This window comes from Chelonia mydas, chromosome 2, assembly GCF_015237465.2.
Source record: "Chelonia mydas isolate rCheMyd1 chromosome 2, rCheMyd1.pri.v2, whole genome shotgun sequence".
Classification (NCBI taxonomy): Eukaryota; Metazoa; Chordata; order Testudines; family Cheloniidae; genus Chelonia; species Chelonia mydas.
The window spans coordinates 184,494,323-184,502,945 of NC_057850.1; the positions used below are offsets into that span (position 1 = coordinate 184,494,323).

Genomic DNA, 8,623 nt, shown 5'->3' on the forward strand with positions numbered 1-8,623 from the left:
GACACTAAGATCACATCTTCACTGCTGAAAGAGGTGTATATTTTACCTGGGGGTAACTAACATGAGCAAGCTATTCCAAGCTAAAAATACAATGAAGACAAGGCACTTTAGTTTTACTGCAAGGTAAATTAGGTGAAGTCAGCACAACAATCCCCCAATCATAAGTGGCATTAGAAAACAGCTATAAAGTTTAATATCAGGAAAGAATTGCTTTTCTGTGGAAGCAATTACAGGGATGTTACACAATCATGAATGAAAGGACAGGCAAGCCTGAATTAAACAAAGGTTTCTGCGCATAAGTGTGCTCCACGCTGAGAAAGTTTTAGAACTCCTGAATGGAAAAAAAGGCATTATATCATTACTAGCTATGCAGAACCAAACCTGATGAGGAATATGGGGGCACTGTTCCTTAAAAAAAGAAAGCACTTAAATGACTCAGAAGCCTAAATCCCATTTTCAAAAGTGACTTCAGCACTTAATTCATTGGAAGTCAATGGGACTTAGGAGCCTAGGTCACTTTTGAAAATGTTACACCTTACAAAAAGAGAATTTAGAGTCATGAAAAGTAATACATGCCCTATTTATGGGCGAGCATAGAAAAATAAATATACCTGAAGTGCCAGTATAATGAGGTATGATTTGCCTGTATGTTTTATGCATGTATATCTTAGTATGAATTACTGATAAGATTAAGCACTGCAGATCTGTGAATTTCTTGCAATTCTTAAGGCCACTTTTCAGAGAAGTAGGCATTCTCTATTCTATCCATTTGGATAGTATCAAGACATTAGCCTTCACATTTTCCTTCCCACACCTTCACAATTTTCTTGCCATTACTCAGTGTTATTGATCATTTAGGTTGTAAGCTCCTCGGGGCAGGAGCCAGGCAGGCAAAGTCCTATTCCTGTAAGCCTACATGCATACCTATGAACATGTAACTATACACTTGCTTGTCTAAGGTAAATTAGAAAGGTAAACAACAAATCAAGTACTTAAAATCACGAGTAGAATCAAGAGTAAACTATAGGAAATATTTTACTGAAGCTGAGACGCAACACCATGAAGTAGTCTAATATTCTCAGCTCTATCAAACAGTATCCAAGAGCTGAACAGTATTTATGATGGATTAGCAGCTTACGGAACAATCTTAAATCTATGGAGTTCTTCACCGCTCCCACTGATATTAAAGCAGTTCAATGACATTCATCAAATTGATATATTCCTAACCATGAATTAGCTCAAGACGATGAATCATTTGTTTAATACACCTCTGGCTACATACATCCATTCTTTCAAGCTTACCAAACAGCACATTTTAAGAGAAATATTCAGGTTACGTGGCCTATGGGCAACTTACTCCAGAAATATTAACTTATTTATTCAAGCATCTATTGACAGAAGCCAATAAAAGTCAAGATAATGAGAACTGAGTTAGTGAATTGAAGACTGAATTATAGATCATTTTGATTTTTCTGGCTTTTGTCTCAGCATGTTACAACTTTTATGTTATTCTTTATTATTTTAATGAAAATATCAAACAGCCATAAATTGCTCACACAAATGTTTGCTACTGGGTTACTTAGCAGTTTTACTAAGGTTTTCTGTACATAAATACTAGAACAGTCTTTTGGAGCCATCCACAGCAACTGTTTTCTGAATATAAAAGGTATATGTACCTCGGGGTGGGGGAAAAAACCTCCAACATAAGTTTATCTGGCCTTGATATGGACTGTTTGCTTGTCAGTAGTCTGGAGTAGCAAGGAGATTTTAAAACAGTTAATTTTTCCTAATATCTAATCTACGGATAGTTAAGCACTTGAGCAGGTTTCCAAGGTAGTTGTGGAATCCCTGCCACTGGAGGTTTTGAACACCTGCCAGGGATGGTCTAAATATACCTGTCACTGTCTCAGTAGAAGGGGATGGATTAGATGACCGCTCAAGGTCTCTTCCAGCTCTACTTTTCTATGATTCTTTGCGGACACAGAATTCATTTTCCAATTTTAAGCTTCCTACCAACTCAGCCAGAACTGAGAGGGGAACTGTAACTGTCACTAGACAAAAAGTTCTCTGGAAAGCAGACTCTCAGTGCCCCATAGATCTCGAGTGAGAATATGGAAGAATTGTAGCTGTACCTTCCCTACCTGCAAGGCTAAGGTACTTTGAAGATTGTGAGTTGCTCAGATACTATGGGCCGGTCTATACTTATGGCTGAATCCGAGAGGCGGAAGGTAAGTTGGTGGGAGAGTGCCTCCTGTTGACACAGCATGGTGCAGACTTCAGTTTTGTAACTGAAGTAGTGTAACTTACGTCGATTTACAGCATTAGTGTAGAGCAACCCTATAATAATGGGGGCAATATAAGTACATGACACACAGACTAATTTACCAAAGCATAGGTATGTCACACTTCATTATATACATCCATAATAGGTAATTTAGTTCTAGAATCCTAACCTGATAACAGCTAAGTAGGGGTGCACTATTTTGCATAGAGTCATTGCAAGATCATGCTCATTTTATTATCTTATCCTCCCTCCCCTGAATCCAGTAGTTACACTCACCTGTTGCATCTTGTCAGTTACAAAAAAGGTTTTAATCTCACAGGAGATTATCTTAATATCAGAAATGTTCAGCCTTTTTGTCCAAAAGCAAAGCTTCACTGTTGCCAGTCTTTAACACTCTCTTTCAGTAGGTTTCTTCAGTGCCTAAAGCACAACTGGGATCTGACTGGGACAGGTGCTTTTAGGAACCACTGTAATCCATATAATTATCCACCGCACTAAGTGTTGGAGACCAGAAAACTACTGAAACCTAGCTCAGTTGCATGTAATAGTAGTGCTATCACCTACACCATCTTCAACATGGCATCTAGTTGTTTTATTTTTGTTAAAGTGAAGTATGGAATACCCCACTTGGGTCCACAGGCATTTTCTAAAGCACCCTCCAGGTTTTGTAAACCACTGTATGGAAGTTAAACAAGCTTCCAACAAGAACGAGAAAGTTTATTTAGCAATATTTTGCAGTTACAGTATTGTAAGAATGAATGAAACGTTGGGAAAAGTGAGATTTGCATTTTCCTTGCACTGCATACAGTACTGAGTTAGTAAGATACTAGTTTCATGTGTCTATTACAAAGGGTCCAATAGAGTTTAAAAGTTGCGTGTTCCCTGACTTAAGATTTTTATATAAAACACTCACCAGTGGGTTGCACCTATACAAACCATCACTAATTTTAACCCTTCTGTTCCATTTTAATTTTGCAACACTGGACACCATCAGGCGTTGGCTAAGAGTGAAAAGGGATCTTTGTTTAGGTTTTTATTTTAGAAAAAGAAGTCTGCTGATAACTCATTTATCTAATACTATGGTTAGAAACTAGGGCCCTGATCCTCCAAACACTCAAATGTAAGTACTTCACATTCATGAGTAGTTCCACTGAATTCAATGGAAGAGTTCTCGAGCATAAATTACTCATGCACTTGAACTAAATTTGAACCACCAGTGAAACTATTTTTTTTGAACTCCCAAAAAGCCTATTTCTATGCTATTTCAATCTTTTGTATCTCAAAGTGACATGTTTAGTATTTGCATTACAGTAGCAAGTAGGGGCCTACTAAGATTGTACAGTGCCTACCACTGCAGGACCCCAAAGAATAAGATGGTGCTCTTCAAAAAGAGTATACAATCTAAATACACATGTCAGAAACAGGATGGGGAAGGGCAACATACAAGCAGAGCCAATGGTGATGGTTTGCAGGTATCATACTTGTACAACAATTTTTTATTATGTAATTAATATTGGGGTGAGATTTATAAAGTGTACTGTAAGGCATGAGTGGGAGACAAGGGAAGACAGGAAGGGATTACCTAAAAGGAGTAACAAAAGAAGGGAGGCAAGACTGATCAGAGGATGGAGTAGAGAATGGAGACCAGCTGGAAAGAGGCTTAAGTGAAGAAACTGAGGGAGGGGATAGGAATAGGTTTTCTAAAAGGGTCTGTATAGTTGACCCTTGACTCGGTTTAAATTAGGAGAGTCAAAATACAGACTATGAGTTCATTCCAGGTAAACAGATGTTTGTCAAAAGATGTGGGCTGGAACCTTCTAAGTCTATCTCCTACCCTGCAAGGATTATTAAATATCTAAATGCAAATGAACAGTTTGTGGTACCTTTCGAAGACACTGCTTAAAACTATCTCTAAGTCATATAAACAAAGTGCTTTTGGTACTGAGCATTCTGCTTTTTAATGATGTTGGTTCCCTCTATACAATTATAAGAGACAAGGCTTTGAAAAGTAACAATTTCCCTTTCAGTCTCTCTTAAGAAATACCAGAAAATTTCAACCGTTTTGTCTAAACGCAAGCTTCATTTCAGACAGGTCTCTTAAGTATCATCCTAGCTACCATTCCCCTTTGTGCAACACTCCTTTCTCCCACTACTGTACTGAATTATTTACTTTCAAAAAGTAAAACAAACCTATACTCCCACTGCACCTCTCAAGCAAGCGTTTACCACTTCATGTTTTTAAACAGCAGCCTGTTTCATTCACGAGTTGATGTTTAAAAAGAAATAAACCCAACTATTTGAAAATCCCATATTGCTTGTCTCTTACTATATACTGTGGATTTTAAAAGTTACTGGTGCAGCCCAAAATTCTTTCATGAAAAATTAGTAAAACAAGATCATAATATTTTGGGGTATAATTCATATTTGGAAAAAGGAAAACTAGATACAAAATGGTGAGACTATCAAACATCAGTTAAATATGATCTTAAATAAATATTTATGAATAATGAATATTACAAATTTAGTTGTTTGGGGGCAGGAAGAAGACTGCAGTGTGGATTTTTTTTTATTTAAGAGGAGGTATATAGTTGTGAATTTTCCATAATTAATTTAAGTTGTAGTGATACATTCCAAAATTTGCTTAAATGTTTCAGATTTTTTAACTAACATCTATACAGGCCTCATAAATTAAGCCTTTGTTACTATGAAGTTATTCATTTATATATATTAGAAATTAAGGTTTATAGAAGAATATTGATTAAGATTTATGGATGAACTTACTAAAGTAAGATCTGAAGTTTTTTTTAAAGTGATTCTCATCAGATCTCCTGCTTAGTTTGATATCACTAATGTCAAATCTGAAATTTTGACCATTAAGAAGAACTGTTCCTGAAATGCCAAGAGTTTAAACATTCTGAAGATACTTCATGATTCAATCCCTGAGACAAGTAAGTACATGGAAAGTATAATCCTAGACCATTCAGAGGGACCAGTCAAACATACATACTTGATTTATTGGTTTTTAAAACTAAGCTGCTTTATGGAGACTCTAAGGAGAATGAGAGCAGCAGCAAAGAGAAGAAAGAAAATAATTTGGAAAAATGTTCATAGGTTATGTGGGGAAATAGTTTAGTTTATGAATCTTTAGGCATTATCTTTCCATTTGCAGCAAGTTGTTGAACATGATTTATCAAAGAAGTTTCAGTGTTCACGCAAATGTATTACTGATGTTGTGGTTTAGCATTTGGCCCCCTACAGCAAACACAGATTAGACCAAGCTTCAAGTTAATGAACTCACCTGGGCTAAAACCCAGTATACTTTTTAAAATTATTTTTAGAAATGAGCACTGGCAAAATGCTGCTACTAAATGAAGTAGCGGTTAAACAGATAGCGAGAGCAATAGCTCCTCACATCCCCTTGATTTGAAATTCATGGGTGAAACCAGAATCACTCATGCTCCCCACCCCTTACACTTCACACTGAACACAGATACCACCACCACAAACCGAAACAAATAATTTATCCCCAAAACTTAAATCTTTCCTAAAAATAAACTGAAGCAGAGACTCAACATTTACAAGACTGAAGAAGGGAAACAGGAAAACAGACTTCCTGAAATAATCATTAACACCAAGAGGAGAAACATTTACGCAATTTTATCTTCTCAAACTTGCTGACAAAAGTCTAATTCATGTGCAAGGAAGAGGGGAGGGGCACAAAGGAGATGTCTTTCAGATTAATCTTCAAGCAGTATTTGTAGTTCCCTCAAATGATGGAAGATTTAGTTGTGTATGGAGATTTTATTTAGTCTCAATTCCCATCATTTCACATCTCCTAGACGAATTTTTTCCCTGAAATTGAGCGCAACAGTTCCTAAGACCAAAAGCAGATTCTCCCCCTTCATCATCATCTACAGTTCACAGTGGAAAAGCTGAACAAACTTAAGTCACATTTAAAGGCAGATGACCTGGAACATTTGATGTAGGAAGGGATGCAACCGCATCAGGATTGAAGGGAGAACGCACATTTCTGGGTAGATCATATGAACTAAATTACATTTCTCTAGCCTGTTCTTTTCAGAGCGACTGCTGAAGCCTGAAGTCCAGTTTCCCGTTAAGGACAGAGACCCCCCTCACCAATAAGTGACCCACCCTCAAATTATTTCTAGAGTGCACCATGGTGTCCAAAGATTTTGATCTTGCAGTGGTGGGAGAGGGAAAGAGATAAATGGTAAAAATGAACATTAAGAGTGGTTATTAGTCTCCCCTGAAGAAGATGATGCAGATTTTGCCAAGCATCCACTAACTCCTTTCCTCGGGGAGGAAACTGATTCAGCCAACACAAGGAGGCGCAGATTTTGCTGTGTGTGTTTCTTTTTCCAGGCATCAGGGGAGACGGTAAGTTGGGGAGGAGTTTTTGGCAAGCGTCACAGCCTCTTTCGGGGCGGGGGGGGGGGGGGAGAGAAGAGGAGGAGGAAGAAAGAGGATTTTGCTAGGTGTATGACAGGCTCCCCAGTGCCAACCTCCTCCAGGTGATGCAAGAGGTGTGTATGAGCCTCCTCTATGCCACCCCCCTCCAAATGGGGCAGGAGAGGAGAGGTATGTCATACCCCGCTGGGGCGGGGGTATGACAGCCTCCGCCGGGGCAGGGAGGGGTGGATACCCGGTGAGTGTGTGTGACAGGAGGGAGTCGGTGCCCGGGGTCGGTGGGGGGTGTCACAGCCTCCCCGGCCGTTCCCGAGCTGCCGGCAGCGCACGGAGCATCGACCCACACACGCTCCGAGCGAGCCAGGCGCGGGCCGGACACCCCGGGATCCCGCTGCTCCACGCAGGCGCTCAGACCCGAGGGATTTACCTGGCCGAAGAGCTGCGCTGCCCGGACTCCCCCAGCCTGGCTGCCGCCCGGCCGCAACCAGCGCTGAAGATAACGGCGGCGAGCAGACCCGGAAGCTGCTGCCGTCGCCGAGCGCAGCGCCTAGGCTGCCGCTGCTGCGCCCCGTTTCTCTGAACCCCTCAGAGTCTCGCGCTGGAGGCCGCCATTTTCACTCCGGCAGCGAAACGCCTTCTGTGCGCAAGCACAGTCAGTTCCCACACTGTCACGAGACCCTGTCAGCTGACTCTCGCCGTCCCTTTTCCCGTCGCGAAACCGCCCCTCCCTCACCAAGCAGTCGCCTGCGTGCGCATGCGCACATCGGAGAGCAGCTGTGAGTGGGCAGGGCACGGAGTGGTTGGGGGAGGGCTCAGTGAGTGGGTGGGACACAGGGGGAGGGGCTGGAGAGGGCTCAGTGAGTGGGCGGGGCACAGGCGCGGGGCTGAGAGAGGAGTCAGTGAGTGGGCGGGGCACAGAGGGGCGGGGCTGGGGAGGGCTCAGTGAGAGGGCAGGACACAGGGGCGGGGCTGAGAGAGGGCTCAGCGAGTGGACGGGGCACAAAGGGGAGGGGCTGAGGAGGGCTCAGTGAGTGGGCGGGGCCCAGAGGGTCTGGGGAGGTCTCAGTGAGTGGGCAGGACACAGGGGAGGGGATGGGGAGGAGTCAGTGAGTGGAGGGGGCACAAAGGGGTGGGGCTGGGGAAGGCTCAGTGAGTGGGCGGGGCACAAAGGTTTGGGGCTGGGGAGGCCTCAGTGTGAGGGCAGGACACAGGGGAAGGGTTGGGAGAGGGGTCAGTGAGTGGGTGAGGCACAGAGGGGAGGGGCTGGAGAAGAGAGGGAGGTTTGGTGGCGGGGAGCAGAACTGGGCAGGGTCGGAGAAGGAGGCTGTGAGAACTGGAAGGGGATATGGTTATGGGTGGACTGGGGAGGACCTTTGGGGGTGAGGATGGTGTGGGCGGGTGGAAGGTTAGGTCTGTAAAATCAGTTCATAGTTACACAGAAGCTGAATGGAAGATGTCCATGTGCATTATTTCTTAGATCTCCATGTGTTTTAATCCAACCGTATGATTTTTGGGAGTGTGATTGTTGTTTTGTGACTGCTTGGGGTGAGGCCTCAAACATTGACATGCCCACAATAATCATGGCTCCCTCCATTTTTCACACCCTGTCCTCTACCACATTTCAGTCTATGGGCCTGACCGAGGAATCTGTACTTCTGTTGAGTTCGGTTTATGTTTTTCATAAATAAGAGCTGCCAGGTTGTGTCATAGTTACATACAGCACCATCAAAATGCAGACACCTGAGAGGTGGTGGATTGCACTCAACCAATGCAAGGCACGCTGCAAAATCAACAGTCCATCAGACCGAAGCAACTTCTTAATTATCTATGTCAGTTTTTTTAGGAAGATGGAGTAGAAAGTAATAAAAATATGAATATAGTTAACCCTAAAATTAATGTTAACCCTGAGGG

At 42.3% G+C, this 8,623-nt stretch overlaps 1 protein-coding gene across 2 annotated transcripts in view; it reads right to left on the minus strand.

The window, feature by feature from the left end:
* The window catches only part of DNAJC13 (DnaJ heat shock protein family (Hsp40) member C13), a 101,238-nt gene extending 93,762 nt beyond the window's left edge, over positions 1–7,476 (minus strand). Inside the window, exon 1 of one of the 2 annotated variants that reach the window (XM_043540795.1) lies at positions 7,140–7,476. The gene's annotated coding sequence lies outside the window, so the exon portion shown is untranslated. The remainder of the gene's footprint in view (positions 1–7,139) is intronic. The other variant, XM_037890309.2, reaches the window with a different exon arrangement.
* Between the last annotated feature and the right edge of the window lie 1,147 nt (positions 7,477–8,623).